The following is a 16,842-nucleotide window of genomic DNA, read 5'->3' as shown; positions in this document are numbered from 1 at the left end:
GGAAAAAGGATAAAAATACTTGTTTAAGTGTAAGTATTATTAGTTCGAAGGCGGAGGGTAAATATTATTTCCCATTCAAAAGTTATCACTAAAAACAGGTTTTGTAAATATGAACTCCCGATGCAACCAGTCCATTTTGATCACAGAACCTGGAGCGCCAGACATGTAGGATAAACCCTATCCATTAAATAATGTTAAATATTATATCATAGGTCCGATTTACTGAAATTTCAAAAGAATGTATGGTTTTCACTGCGAGTTAAATGCGTTACAATATTTGACTAATTAATTTAATCGAAATGTTAGTTTTACTTAGATTTGTTTATATTTAACTCATAACTAGTCGTATTATTTTAAAATAACTTTAAGGAAATAAATATTTTATGACTATCATTTTATTAAATGATTTAAACTATAATCGAGATGTATGTCAAAAATCCCCATTTTCAGATCTATTAATTTTTGTTTGGAGTGGCATCATTGATAAATGTTATAAAAAATGTGCATTTTGACAGCGCTCTCTCGAAACAAAGAGTTGCAAATCCATTCATCTATGGGAGAGAGTAAGCAAGAATTCTACTCAATGTTGTGCAGGGGTCAATAAAATTGAAACTGCGGCTGTGATGTTACGAGTAAATTCATCATAGTGGTAGTGGTTTAGTCGCTGATTAACGAGCAACGTATGCATGTTTGCTTACACCCAAAACAAATAATTCATAAATATTCTATAAAAATATTTGGGTTATACCCGTCAGCTTGTTATCACCTTATCTGCTTAAAAATTAATTATATACAGTGCGTCGGGTCGATTTTTTTCAAAAAAAATATTGAAAGGGTAAATTTTTCGACCAAAACACTCCCCAAAACCCAAAAAATCTTGTTTCTCTGTTGAAAAAACGTTGGCGATAACAGTTTTTGAAAAAAAAAATTTAGTTTTGGATTTTGGGGAGTGTTTGGGTCGGAAAATTGACCCTTTCGCCATTTTTTTTTCGCAGGCTCGAAAATTATTTTTTGGGTATGCGTAGTGGAACTTTTTTCCTGAGCCCAAATCCTATCGAAAAATCGACGGCGCGATATCGGTTAATAAATCGACCCAGTCTAATATACAGTGTATTTGAATTTTTTTTTATTAAATATATAACCACATATGCAGATAAGTTGATAACCACGCTGACTTAAATGTGCAATTATTTTATTAGTTGAGCCTAAAGAAAAATTAAAACAAAAAGAATGTACGCTCAATAAAATTTGCTAACGGAACCATACTACATCAATTAAAATAACAACAACTGCTGCATCGGAATTATAAGATTATTTACCCAAAAGTGTTTTACTGCTGAAGTCCAACAAATCAATGGCACAAATCATGCTTTCTAAATCCAGACCCTCAAAAAACTTTATTAACAACACATTTCATGTGCGTTGTACGTTGCAAAACCAACACATTTACGGCTTTCCAGTGAGCCATCCACCTCTCGATCACGATCAAATCTCATTGGAAAGATTCAGATAAGTACTATGGAAGTTGGCAGCACTCAACTACTGTGTACACACAGTACACACTTACGTTTCCCAAATCGCCCCATAAAATTTTATCCAAAAAGTTAAAACAAACTATCAAACAAATAACTAGTATTATTAGTTCTTTAAACCCTGCCACAAATGCTATATGTTTTCCATATAAAATTGTATGGGATTTTGCACTTAAAAAAGGCTAGAGTACTAATGTTGCGGCCACCGTGGTGTGATGGTAGCGTGCTCCGCCTACCACACCGTATGCCCTGGGTTCGCACCCCGGCAAAGCAACATCAAAATTTTAGAAATAAGGTTTTTCAATTAGAAGAAAATTTTTCTAAGCGGGGTCGCCCCTCGGCAGTGTTTGGCAAGCGCTCCGGGTGTATTTCTGCCATGAAAAGCTCTCAGTGAAAACTCATCTGCCTTGCAGATGCCGTTCGGAGTCGGCATAAAACATGTAGGTCCCGTCCGGCCAATTTGTAGGGAAAATCAAGAGGAGCACGACGCAAATTGGAAGAGAAGCTCGGCCTTAGATCTCTTCGGAGGTTATCGCGCCTTATATTTATTTATTTATTATTACTAATGTTTAACAAAAGGGTCGGCAAGTAATACACGCCCAAAAATGTCGGGAGAGGTACCAAAAGAAGCGTTTTGAACTAAGTAACTATCGTCCCAAGGCTGATATTAAAAATTTTACTCCTGACAAGAGCTTTGTGCAAAAAGCAATTACACATTATGTTGTGGTTCTTGTAAGTAGTTTTCAAATAAAAATGTATAGTTTTTCTATCGAAGATTGTGCAGTCGATTGGAACTAATTTATTAAATATCGGATGCCCTAGCAATGAGGATAAATATAATAAGAGCCGCCAGTCTGCTACGAGTGAAGAGTAACTCGCTGGAAATCAAAAAATTTATGCCTAATGTTTTCTATGAGGGACGTTTTTGAATTGTCTCCCATTTAGCCATGTCGTGTAGGCACCTTATGCAAATGTGATTTTTGGAAAGAGAATTAATTAATTAATAATTAAATACAGTCGAAAAAATAAACACAAATACCCCACGAAAATTTATAGAAGACATTTTATGCACATCTCGTCCAAAAAACCCCGTGACTAGGTACCTCATAGAAAACATTAAGCAAATGGCTACAAGTAACGAGTGACGTCTCTTATTATAGTTATCCTCTTTGGCCCTAGTTCATATGTCTGTAAGTGCTACCAAGTACAGAGTGTATGCTGTTAAAAACTTTGCACAAAAAAACCAACCTGTTGATCCGAAGTTGATCCAGATAGATATCAGGATTACAGATTTGTTTTTTCATTTGCATGTTAAATTTTTATTGGTTCTGGATCAGGTTTCATTGGAACGCAATAATTGATTTGAAAAAAAAAATGTCGAAACACTTGCTTGAACAATGCTTTTGCCTTGCACAGCACTGTTTAAAATAAATAAAAACAAGTAAGGAAGGTTAAGTTCGGGTGTAACCGAACATTACATACTCAGTTGATAGCTATGGTGACAACATAAGGGAAAATAACCATGTAGGAAAATGAACCGAGGGAAACCCTGGAATATGTTTGTATGCCATGTGTTTGATACATGTGATAGATACAAGGCATTAAAGAGTATTTTATGAGGGAGTGGGCCATAGTTCTATAGGTGGACGCCATTTAGGGATATAGCCATAAAGGTGGATCAGGGTTGACTCTAGAATGCGTTTGTACGATATGGGTATCAAATGAAAGGTGTTAATGAGTATTTTAAAACGGAGTAATCCTTAGTTCCATAGGTGGACGCCGTTTCGAGATATCGCCACAAAGGTGGACCAGGGGTGACTCTAGAATGTGTTTGTACGATATGGGTATCAAATTATAGGTATTAATGAGGGCTTTAAAAGGGAGTGGTGGTTGTTGTATAGGTGGTCGCCTTTTCGAGATATCGCCATAAAGGTGGACCAGCGGTGACTCTAGAATGCGTTTGTACGATATGGGTATCAAATGAAAGGTGTTAATGAGTATTTTAAAAGGGAGTAATCCTTAGTTCTATAGGTGGACGCCGTTTCGAGATATCGCCATAAAGGTGGACCAGGGGTGACCCTAGAATTTGTTTGTACGATATGGGTATCAAATGAAAGGTGTTAATGGGTATTTTAAAAGGGGGCGTGGGACTTAGTTCTATAGGTGGGCGCCTTTTCGAGATATCGCCATAAAGGTGGACCAGGGGTGACTCTAGAATAAGTTTGTACGATATGGGTATCAAATGAAAGGTGTTAATAAGTATTTTAAAAGGGAGTGGGCCTTAGTTCTATTGGTGGACGCCTTTTCGGGATATCGCCATAAAGGTGGACCAGGGGTGACTCTAGAATTTGTTTGTATGATATGGGTATCAAATGAAAGGTGTTAATGAGTATTTTAAAAGGGAGTAGGCCTTAGTTCTATAGGTGGACGCCTTTTCGAGATATCGCCATAAAGGTGGACCAGGGGTGACTCTAGACTTTGTTTGTACAATATGGGTATTAAATGAAAGGTGTTAATGAGTATTTTTAAAAGGGAGTGGGCCTTCGTTCTATAGGTGGTCGCCTTTTCGAGATATCGCCATAAAGGTGGACCAGGGGTGACTCTAGAATATGTTTGTACGATATGGGTATCAAATGAAAGGTGTTAATGAGTATTTTAAAAGGGCGTGGGGCTTAGTTCTATAGGTGGACGCCGTTTCGAAATATCGCCATAAAGGTGGACCAGGGGTGACTCTAGAATGTGTTTGTACAATATGGGTACGAAAGGTGTTAATGAGTATTTTAAAAGGGAGTGGGCCTTAGTTCTATAGGTGGACGCCTTATCGAGATATCACCATAAAGGTGGACCAGGGGTGACTCTAGAATTTGCTGGTACGATATGGGTAGCAAATGAAAAGTGTTAGTGAGTATTTTAAAAGGGAGTGGGCCTTAGTTCTATAGGTGGACGCCTTATCGAGATATCGCCATAAAGGTGCCAGGGGTGACTCTAGAATTTGTTTGTATGATATGGGTATCAAATGAAAGGTGTTAATGAGTATTTTAAAAGGGAGTGGGCCTTAGTTCTATAGGTGGACGCCTTATCGAGATATCGCCATAAAGGTGGACCAGGGGTGACTCTAGAATTTGCTTGTACGATATGGGTATCAAATGAAAAGTGTTAGTGAGTATTTTAAAAGGGAGTGGGCCTTAGTTCTATAGGTGGACGCCTTTTCGAGATATCGCCATAAAGGTGGACCAGGGGTGACTCTAGAATTTGTTTGTATGATATGTGTACGATTTTCTAAAACCTTGGATATTGATCTTCGACCCCGTCTTGTCAAACCTGGAAACGTGCCACCTTGGTCAATTAAAGAGTCGACATTTATCTTGGATCTACAATCCTTTCCCAAAAGTACCACAAATAACATGGTATATCAGCAAGCATTTGAACACATTGTGGAGATAAGAAACGATTGGACCTTTCTTTACACCGACGGCTCAAAACCGGAAAATGACAAATATTTCGCTGTGGTTCATCATGATGGAACTATAATCGCCCATGGTAACATCCAACAACAATCTTCCATATTTACGGCTGTAGCTTTAGCTATAAAGCTAGCTTCTGATTATGCAATAAAGAACAAAGGAAATTTTGCAATCTGCAGTCCGCAATATAAATAACTCCAGCAGTATTATTTCGGATATTAGGAGTATATGCATACAATAATGCAACGAAATTAGGTTTATGTGGGTCCCCGGACACCGAGGAATAAAAAGGAATGAACTTGCTGACAGCACCGCTTTTGATACCCACTCAAGACCTTGTATAACTTATCACACGGCAAACAATAAAGACATCCTTCGGTAAGTGCAAATACATTTGAATTCCCAAAGAGAAATAGCCTGGCATAATCACACTCACAGATATTCGCTGGTAAATCCACAAGGTAGAAAATCAGTCTATCCAACCACGTTAACACGCCAACAAGCAACATTCATTATTCACCCTCCTCCGCTTAGGCCACACACGCCTCACACACGAATATCTGCTGCGCGGCTTAAGACCACCTAGCTGTCCTCTTTGCAACAACACACTGTCCACAGATCATATACTAGATAGTTGTAGCAATTTAGATAATTTTAGGAAAAAATGTTTTGGCAGCACTGCACCTAGCTCTCTCTTAAATATACATAGCTATGAGAATATCTCAAATTGTATAAATTACTTTAAGTCTTGTAACATACTCCACAGCATTTATTACTAAGTCGCACTGCAATCATAATATTATAATCACATATAACTAAAATACTAACAATTAATCTACAAGCGAGTCGAAGGCCGTAGCAGCCAGCACTCCTTTTAACATTTAAGTGTAATAATTGTATTATTATGCCTAAATATATTAAATAAATAAATAACAAGTAAGGAAGGCTAAGTTCGGGTGTAACCGAACATTACATACTCAGTTGAGAGCTATGGAGACAAAATAAGGGAAAATCACCATGTAGTAAAAAGAACCTATGGTAACCCTGGAATGTGTTTGTATGACATGTGTATCAAATAGAAGGTACTAAAGAGTATTTTAAGAGGGAGTGGGCCACAGTTCTATATATGGACGCCATTTAGGGATATCGCCATAATGGTGGACCAGGGCTGACTCTAGAATTTGTTTGTACTATATGGGTATCAAATGAAAGGTGTTAATGAGTATTTTATAATGGAGTGGACCTTAGTTCTGTAGGTGGACGCCTTTTTGGAATATCGTTATAAAGGTGGACCAGGGTTGACTCTAGAATGCGTTTGTACAATATGGGTATCAAACGAAAGGTGTTAATAAGTATTTTAAAAGGGAGTGGGCCTTAGTTCTATGGGTGGACGCCTTTTCGGGATATAGCCATCAAGGTGGACCAGGGGTGACTCTAGAATTTTTTTGTACGATATGGGTATCAAATGAAAGGTGTTAATGAGTGTTTTAAAAGGGCGTGGGCATTAGTTCTATAGGTGGACGCCTTTTCGAGATATCGCCATAAAGGTGGACCAGGGGTGACTCTAGAATTTGTTTGTATGATATGGGTATCAAATGAAAGGTGTTAATGAGTATTTTAAAAGGGAGTGGGCCTTAGTTCTATAGGTGGACGCCTTATCGAGATATCACCATAAAGGTGGACCAGGGGTGACTCTAAAATTTGCTTGTACGATATGGGTAGCAAATGAAAAGTGTTAGTGAGTATTTTAAAAGGGAGTGGGCCTTAGTTCTATAGGTGGACGCCTTATCGAGATATCGCCATAAAGGTGCCAGGGGTGACTCTAGAATTTGTTTGTATGATATGGGTATCAAATGAAAGGTGTTAATGAGTATTTTAAAAGGGAGTGGGCCTTAGTTCTATAGGTGGACGCCTTATCGAGATATCGCCATAAAGGTGGACCAGGGGTGACTCTAGAATTTGCTTGTACGATATGGGTATCAAATGAAAAGTGTTAGTGAGTATTTTAAAAGGGAGTGGGCCTTAGTTCTATAGGTGGACGCCTTTTCGAGATATCGCCATAAAGGTGGACCAGGGGTGACTCTAGAATTTGTTTGTATGATATGGGTATCAAATGAAAGGTGTTAATGAGTATTTTAAAAGGGAGTGGGCCTTAGTTCTATAGGTGGACGCCTTTTCGAGATATCGCCATAAAGGTGGACCAGGGGTGACTCTAGAATTTGTTTGTATGATATGGGTATCAAATGAAAGGTGTTAATGAGTATTTTAAAAGGGAGTAGGCCTTAGTTCTATATGTGGACACCTTATCGAGATATCGCCATAAAGGTGGACCAGGGGTGACTCCAGAATTTGCTTGTACGATATGGGTATCAAATGAAAAGTGTTAGTGAGTATTTTAAAAGGGCGTGGGCCTTAGTTCTATAGGTGGACACCTTTTCGAGATATCGCCATAAAGGTGGACCAGGGGTGACTCTAGAATTTGTTTGTATGATATGGGTATCAAATGAAAGGTGTTAATGAGTATTTTAAAAGGGAGTGGGCCTTAGTTCTATAGGTGGACGCCTTTTCGAGATATCGCCATAAAGATGGACCAGGGGTGACTCTAGAATTTGTTTGTACTATATGGGTATCAAATGAAAGGTGTTAATAAGTATTTTAAAAGGGAGTGGACCTTAGTTCTATTGGTGGACGCCTTTTCGGGATATAGCCATAAAGATGGACCAGGGGTGACTCTAGAATTTTTTTGTACGATATGGGTATCAAATGAAAGGTGTTAATGAGTATTTTAAAAGGGCGTGGGCCTTAGTTCTATATGTGGACGCCTTTTCGAGATATCGCCATAAAGGTGGACCAGGGGTGACTCTAGAATTTGTTTGTACTATATGGGTATCAAATGAAAGGTGTTAATGAGTATTTTAAAAGGGCGTGGGCCTAAGTTCTATAGGTGACTCTAGAATTTGTTTGTACGATATGGGTATCAAATGAAAGGTGTTAATGAGTATTTTAAAAGGGTGTGGGTCTTAGTTCTACTCTAGAATTTGTTTGTATGATATGGGTATCAAATGAAAGGTGTCAATGAGTATTTTAAAAGGGAGTGGGCCTTAGTTCTATTGGTGGAAGCCTTTTCGGGATATAGCCATAAAGGTGGACCAGGCGTGACTCTAGAATTTTTTTGTACGATATGGGTATCATATGAAAGGTGTTAATGAGTATTTTAAAAGGGCGTGGGCCTTAGTTCTATAGGTGGACGCCTTTTCGAGATATCGCCATAAAGGTGGACCAGGGGTGACTCTAGAATTTGTTTGTACTATATGGGTATCAAATGAAAGGTGTTAATGAGTATTTTAAAAGGGCGTGGGCCTAAGTTCTATAGGTGGACGCCTTTTCGAGATATCGCCATAAAGACGGACCAGGGGTGACTCTAGAATTTGTTTGTACGATATGGGTATCAAATGCAAGGTGTTAATGAGTATTTTAAAAGGGCGTGGGTCTTAGTTCTATAGGTGGACGCCTTTTCGAGATATCGCCATAAAGATGGACCAGGGGTGACTCTAGAATTTATTTGTAAGATATGGGTATCAAATGAAAGGTGTTAATGAGTATTTTAAAAGGGCGTGGGCCTTAGTTCTATAGGTGGACGCCTTTTCGAGATATCGCCATAAAGGTGGACCAGGGTTGACTCTAGAATTTGTTTGTATGATATGGGTATCAAATGAAAGGTGTCAATGAGTATTTTAAAAGGGAGTGGGCCTTAGTTCTATAGGTGGACGCCTTATCGAGATATCGCCATAAAGGTGGACCAGGGGTGACTCTAGAATTTGCTTGTACGATATGGGTATCAAATGAAAAGTGTAAGTGAGTATTTTAAAAGGGAGTGGGCCTTAGTTCTATAGGTGGACGCCTTTTCGAGATATCGCCATAACGGTGGACCATGGGTGACTCTAGAATTTGTTTGTACGATATGGGTATCAAATGAAACGTGCTAATCAGTATTTTAAAAGGGAGCGGTGGTAGTTTTATATGTGAAGGCGTTTTCGAGATATTGACCAAAATGTGGACCAGGGTGATCCAGAACATCATCTTTCGGGTACCGCTAATTTATTTATATATGTAATACCACGAAGAGTATTCCTTCCAAGATTCCAAGGGCTTTTGATTTCGCCCTGCAAAACTTTTTCATTTTCTTCTACTTAATATGGTAGGTGTCACAACCACTTTACAAAGTTTTTTTCTAAAGTTATATTTTGCGTCAATAGACCAATACAATTACCATGTTTCATCCCTTTTTTCGTATTTGGTATATAATTACGGCATTTTTTTATTTTTCGTAATTTTCGATATCGAAAAAGTGGGCGTGGTCATAGTTGGATTTCGGCCATTTTTTACACCAATACAAAGTGAGTTCAGATAAGTACGTGAACTGAGTTTAGTAAAGATATATCGATTTTTGCTCAAGTTGTCGTGTTAACGACCGAGCGGAAGGACAGACCGTCGACTGTGTATAAAAACGTGGCTTCAACCGATTTCGCCCTTTTTCACAGAAAACAGTTATCGTCCTAGAATCTAAGCCCGTACCAAATTTCACAAGGAGTAGTAAATTTTTGTTCGATTTACGGCATTAAAATTATCCTAGACAAATTAAATGAAAAAGGGCGGAGCCACGCCCATTTTTAAATTTTCTTTAATTTTTGTATTTTGTTGCACCATATCATTACTGGAGTTGAATGTTGACATAATTTACTTAGATATTGTAAAGATATTAAATTTTTTGTTAAAATTTAACTTTAAAATTTTATTTTTTTTAAGTGGGCGTGGTCGTTCTCCGATTTTGCTAATTTTTATTAGGCATACATATAGTAATAGTAGTAACGTTCCTGCCAAATTTCATAATGATATCTTCAACGACTGCCAAATTACAGCTTGCAAAACTTTTAAAATACCTTCTTTTAAAAGTGGGCGGTGCCACGCCCGTTGTCCAAAATTTTACCAATTTTCTATTTTGCGTTATAAGTTCAACTCACTTACCAAGTTTCATCGCTTTATCCGTCTTTGGTAATGAATTATCGCACTTTTTCGGTTTTTCGAAATTTTCGATATCGAAAAAGTGGGCGTGGTTATTGTCCGATATCGTTCATTTTAAATAGCGATCTGAGATGAGTTCCCAGGAACCTACATACGAAGATACCTTAAAATTTACTCAAGTTATCGTGTTAACGGACAGACGGACGGACAGACGGACGGACTTGGTACACTTCCTGAACAAAATTGTGCATCTAAAGCATCCTCAAACCCCCTTGAACACACAATTCTTTTTTTATCAAAATCGGGCCAGTCGTTTAGGACGAGTTCAGTGTCAAACACGCGTACAGAAGAATTATTAAATCTAGCTGGCCCTGCAGATGTTATCCTGCCCGGTAATATTCCTTCCCGTGCTTTACAAACTTTTCCTGGAAACGGAAGCATTTGTCATTTAGAAGCCCCTATAAAAAATTCCGCACCTGGCTTCCTATCTCAAGCTTTACCTTTCCGTTCGCTTTCTCCATTTTTTCTCCTTTAAATATTTCTTTACTTTTCCTTTCTCTTTCCCCTTCCTATTCATTTCCCTTTTCCGTTTCCCTTTCTCTTTCCCTCTTTTCCCCTTTTCCTTTCATTTAGAAAAGAGGTGTGGCACCCCCCCCAATTTAACGCCTTCAGATAAACTTCAAGGATAATAAAACACAAATAGTTCAACTTTCAATGTTATTTATTTGAACGGAATCGAAATCAGTAGAGAGCCATAAGATGAACAATGTTTTTTGTTTTGTTTTCCGGCGGAAAAACAAACAACGAAGACGGTTTCAGGGAAATTCGAGATCAATCCCACAGACTTCCAACGATTGACCTTGCGATTTATTGTCATCGCAAAAGCCAATCGAACGGGAAACTGAATCCGCTTGAATTGGAATGGAAGATCAGATGGAATAATCGGAATTCGTAGGATAAGGACTTCCTCTCCCTTGAATTTGCTCTTGATAATCGTAGCTTGAATAATATTGTCCATCAGTTTCTTGACGGACAACCGCGTACCGTTGCACAATTTCGGATGATTCAGATTCCGCAACATGATTATGATCGATCCCTCTTTCAACTGTAAATTATGCGGCGGAGTTCCTGGCACATCAAGCGAGTTCAAAAATTCTGTCGGACAGTTTGCCGCTTCTTCCTCGTCGGGCACGCTGTCAACGGATTTGTACGAATGCAGTTCTCCAGCTATTTGACTTTGAATAATGAAATTCAAGCTATCGACGTCATTATTCTTCGCTGCAAGTATTGCCCGTTCACTAATCCAATCGAGATTTTTATAATTTTGTGCAATGCCGGGGAACACTTTGGTGAGTTCTTCTTTCGACGATTTTCCGGGAACGATATCAATCCAGTGGAAACATCAACAGGTACTTGGCCATTGCCAAGCGCCAGCAGTTGTCTCGAGAATTCAAGAGCCGATGAGTCGTTCTGCAACGCAACTCTCATGTTCGTAGTCAATTTCAACTTCTTGACATGCCGCCACAAAGACGACGATTTCAGGCATGCATTAAGTTCATCGGCAGCAGTAGATTTCGGGATGACAGGTAGCGTTTGACGAAAATCTCCGGAGAGCAATATCATAGCCCCACCAAATTGTCTCGAATCTTACGATCATCGTTCGGTCAGCTGCCTCAATTCTTGGTCATTGTGTACGTTGGCTTGTCTACCGTGAGTAGATTCATCGGCAGTTTTAAAGCTGAATGTGCAGTTCGACTGCCTTCCAACAATGTAGCAGCAATGCCAGAGGAAGCAACAGCCAACGCAATTTGAGATCTTGCCTGAATTGTACCCAGAATCAAAGAAATGACGAATTTTTTCCCTGTCCCACCGGGAGCATCGAGAAAGTAGATGCCTCCCGTTCTATCGTCAACAGCCTTCATCAGGAAATCGTACACGTTCCTCTGCTCTGCATTCAACAGCTGCACATTTGTTCGGAGTCTTTCGGCCAGCTCATCTCGATCATAGTCTTGCTCCCGTTGCAGTTCACGATTGAATGCATCGTTTATCGAACGATTTGGCGCTGGCATTCCCATTGTCGACACCAGACTGCCGCACATGAGGATGCACATGTCTTCGATCAGAACTAACGCTTCGTTGCGCATCTCGTCACTAATTTGAAGATCGAAATTCAAAGTTTTCATGCGAAATCTGCGTAAAATGTCGTCAGCCACCTCGTCCTTATATTTGTCCCACAATGCGGTCGGGTTCGATGGATTACATGCGGCTATGATGATCGCAAACAATGTACGAAAATGATTCGCTGGCGAAGAAACAGTTGCATCGGCGAGAGTGGAGTCCCAATGTGTATCGTTTTCAATATCGCGTGATTCCTTATTCTCGCCAACAATCACCACTGCGACTTCATTCATAGTGGGGGCATTGAATTGTCTTGCATGGCCTCCAGCGGGTCTTTTGTCTGCTCTAATAATGATTTTGTGGTCGTCTGAAGGCATCATATCCAATGCTGTTTTGAACAATCTGACCAATTCATTATGCTCATGTAGAAGATTTTGTAATTGTTCGATCATTTCACGTTTAGTCGCAGTAAAAATTGCACAACGCTGATCTAGTTCAATTGTCGAATCAGCAACGAAATAGATCTGAAGGAACTTATGATCTTCGTTCGGTAGTGGTAACAAAGCGCCCGCTCGATGGTGAATTTGCCTTTGAATCTGAATGTTTGGAAGCAATTTCGAAAAAATATAACAATAATTATTCATTTTGATAATAATGGGACATCATTACCTTAAAAGTGGGATTGTAGCCGGGTACATCAAAAACTTGGGCTCCAAATGATGTCATTTGAAAGCATCTGTTATATTTTTGTGTATTCTCTAGAAAATGTTTTGATTGGATTGTATTTCAATAGAGTAACGAATACAATGGCTCTGGCGGGTGGGTTAAAACGGGTAATTTCACTTTGCCACCAGCGCAGCATAAGCCGGGGGTTTCTGATTGAAACTTCAAAGCATTACAATGCTGGCATACGACAAACAATGAGCCGATATCAACGCAGCGAAGATCTTTGTAGGCTATTGCGGAATCGTATCCGAAAGCAGCGCGATTCAAGCCTACATTTATGACTGGTATTCTAACAACATTTTGTTGAATTTTTGGTGGTGATTGTGGAGCGCGAACTTGTGTAATATGGGCACGTCTCCATTCATTTTCATCTGCACGTTCCTCTTGCGTTTGATTATCCCGGATATTCTGACTAATTATTGCACGGCGTGTACGTCGTCCAAGGTCTGATCGCTCTAGTCAAGCAAATAACTCTAGCTAAAATGCAATAAAGTAATTTTTGACTATTCCTATTAAAAAGAAAATTCTTTAAAAAAAATACTTACGGAATGAATGTATCGCAATATATGCCCGCAGATAAACTCACTTTTACACGCAAACTTATTTTCTTAAAAAATTATCGAATTGATAAATATCGCAATGGAATATCAATTGATCGTAATGCTTGTACCGTTTGTGGATGTGATACGCGATATATGACTATCCGAAATCAGAAAAATAAATCCATGAACACGAAAATCAGAAAAACTTCAATCAATTGCAGCAAGAAAAAATAGCACATTTGTTTAATAAAAAATGACAATGAGAAAAGTGCACCTGTCAAATTACGCTCAACCTAAGCATAGCGCCATCTGTTATGTATCTCGTTAATTTCTCCACTCAAAATGCAATTTTATCACAATGAATTTCACAATTATCCGAAACTTACAGAAACACAGCACCATATGTTATTTATCTCGTTATATTAATAATCAATTTTCGATTTCTCCAATTTTCCGACTTTTTCACAGTGTTTTCCCAAAACTTTCTTTCGTAAAACCTTCTCCTAGCAATTACGAAGAACTGAAAAAAAATTTGAGCCAAATCGGCCCTACCGTTCTCAATTTTCGATTTCTCCAATTTTCCGACTTTTCCGCAGGGTTTTCCCAAAATTTTCTTTCGTAAAAACCTTCTCCTAGCAATTACGAAGAACTGAAAAAAAATTTGAGCCAAATCGGTCCTGCCGTTCTCAATTGATGAATTACTATACATTTTTCACACATTTTTATACTCAGTTGAGCAGAGCTCACAGAGTATATTAACTTTGATTGGATAACGGTTGGTTGTACAGGTATAAAGGAATCGAGATAGATATAGACTTCCATATATCAAAATCATCAGTATCGAAAAAAAATTTGATTGAGCCATGTCCGTCCGTCCGTCCGTCCGTCTGTCCGTTAACACGATAACTTGAGTAAATTTTGAGGTATCTTGATGAAATTTGATATGTAGATTCCTGGGCACTCATCGCAGATCGCTATTTAAAATGAATGATATCGGACTATAACCACGCCCACTTTGTCGATATCGAAAATTTCGAAAAACCGAAAAAATGCGATAATTCATTGCCAAAGGCGGTTAAAGTGATGAAACTTGGTAGATGGGTTGACGTTATGACGCAGAATAGAAAATTAGTAAGATTTTGGACAATGGGCATGGCACCGCCCACTTTTACAAGAAGGTAATTTAAAAGTTTTTCAAGCTGTAATTTGGCAGTCGTTGAAGATCATGATCATGATGAAATTTGGCAGGAACGTCACTACTATTACTATATATGTGCTAAATAAAAATTAGCAAAATTGGATGAAGAACACGCCCACTTTTTAAAAAAAAATTTTTTTAAATTCAAATTTTAACAAAAAATTTAATATCTTTACTGTATATAAGTAAATTAAGTCAAAATTCAACTCCAGTAATGATATGATGCAACAAAATACAAAAATAAAAGAAAATGTCAAAATGGGCGTGGCTCCGCCCATTTTCATTTAGTTTGTCTAGAATACTTTTAATGCCATAAGTCGAACAAAAATTTACCAATCCTTCTCAAATTTGGTAGGGGCATAGATTCTATGACGGTAACTGTTCTCTGTGAAAATGGGCGAAATCGGTGGAAGCCACCCCCAGTTTTTATACACAGTCCACCGTCTGTCCTTCCGCTCGGCCGTTAACACAATAACTTGAGCAAAAACCGATATATCTTTACTAAACTTAGCCCACGTACTTATCTGAACTCACTTTATCTTGGTATAAAGAATGACCGAAATCCGACCATAACCACGCCCACTTTATCGATATCGAAAATTACGAAAAATGAAAAAAATGCCATAATTCTATACCAAATACGAAAAAAGGGATGAAACATGGTAACTGGATTGGTTTATTGACGCAAAATATAACTTTGGAAAAAACTTTGTAAAATGGGTGTGACACCTACCATATTAAGTAGAAGAAAATGAAAAAGTTCTACAAGGCGAAATCAACAGCCCTTGGAATCTTGGCAGGAATACTGTTAGTGGTATTGCATATATAAACAAGTAAGGAAGGTTAAGTTCGGGTGTAAGCGAACATTACGTACTCAGTTGAGAGCTATGGTGACAACATAAGGGAAAATAACCATGTAGGAAAATGAACCGAGGGAAACCCTGGAATGTGTTTGTAGTATTTTGTGTTGTAGTATGTTAGAGTATTTTATGAAGGAGTGGGCCATAGTTCTAAAGGTGGACGCCATTTAGGTATATCGCCATAAAGGTGGATCAGGGTTGACTCTAGAATTTGTTTGTACAATATGGGTATCAAATGAAAGGTGTTAAAGTATTTTATGAGGGAGTGGGCCATAGTTCTATAGGTGGACACCATTTAGGGATATAGCCATAAAGGTGGATCAGGGTTGACTCTAGAACTCGTTTGTACGATATGGGTATCAAATGAAAGGTGTTAATGATTATTTTAAAAGGGAGTAATCCTTAGTTCCATAGGTGGACGCCGTTTCGAGATATCGCCATAAAGGTGGACCAGGTGTGACCCTAGAATTTGTTTGTATAATATGGGTATCAAAATAAAGGTGTTAATGAGTATTTTAAAAGGGAGTAATCCTTAGTTCCATAGGTGGACGCCGTTTCGAGATATCGCCATAAAGGTGGACCAGGGGTGACCCTAGAATTTGTTTGTACAATATGGGTATCAAAAGAAAGGTGTTAATGAGTATTATAAAAGGGAGTGATGCTTAGTTCCACAGGTGGACGCCGTTTCGAGATATCGCCATAAAGGTGGACCAGGTGTGACCCTAGAATTTGTTTGTACGATATGGGTATCAAATTAAAGGTAATAAGGAGGGTTTTAAAATGGAGTGGTGGTAGTTGTATAGGTGGTCGCCTTTTCGAGATATCGCCATAAAGGTGGACCAGGGGTGACTCTAGAATGCGTTTGTACGATATGGGTATCAAAGGAAAGGTGTTAATGGGTATTTTAAAATCCTTAGTTCCATAGGTGTACGCCGTTTAGAGATATCGCCACAAAGGTGGACCAGGGGTGGCCCTAGAATTTGTTTGTACAATATGGGTATCAAAAGAAAGGTGCTAATGAGTATTTTAAAAGGGAGTGATGCTTAGTTCCACAGGTGGACACCGTTTCGAGATATCGCCATAAATGTGGACCAGGTGTGACCCTAGAATGCGTTTGTACAATATGGGTATCAAACGAAAGATGTTAATGAGTATTTTAAAAGGGAGTAATCCTTAGTTCCACAGGCGGACGCCGTTTCGAAATATCGCCATAAAGGTGGACCAGGGGTGACTCTAGAATGTGTTTATACGATACGGGTATCAAATTAAAGGTATTAATGAGGCTTTTAAAAGGGAGTGGTGGTTGTTGTATAGGTGGTCGCCTTTTCGAGATATCGCCATAAAGGTGGACCAGGGGTGACCCTAGAATTTGTTTGTACA

At 38.7% G+C, this 16,842-nt stretch overlaps 1 protein-coding gene across 2 annotated transcripts in view; it reads right to left on the bottom strand.

The window, feature by feature from the left end:
- cindr (CIN85 and CD2AP related) overlaps positions 1-16,842 on the bottom strand; it is a 248,553-nt gene that overhangs the window by 159,999 nt on the left and 71,712 nt on the right. The window lies entirely within an intron of this gene.

The sequence above is a fragment of the Eurosta solidaginis genome, chromosome 1 (assembly GCF_040869045.1).
Source record: "Eurosta solidaginis isolate ZX-2024a chromosome 1, ASM4086904v1, whole genome shotgun sequence".
Lineage (NCBI taxonomy): Eukaryota > Metazoa > Arthropoda > Insecta > Diptera > Tephritidae > Eurosta > Eurosta solidaginis.
Note: the sequence above shows the minus strand (reverse complement) of the source record. Positions and strands in the feature narration are given on the sequence as shown.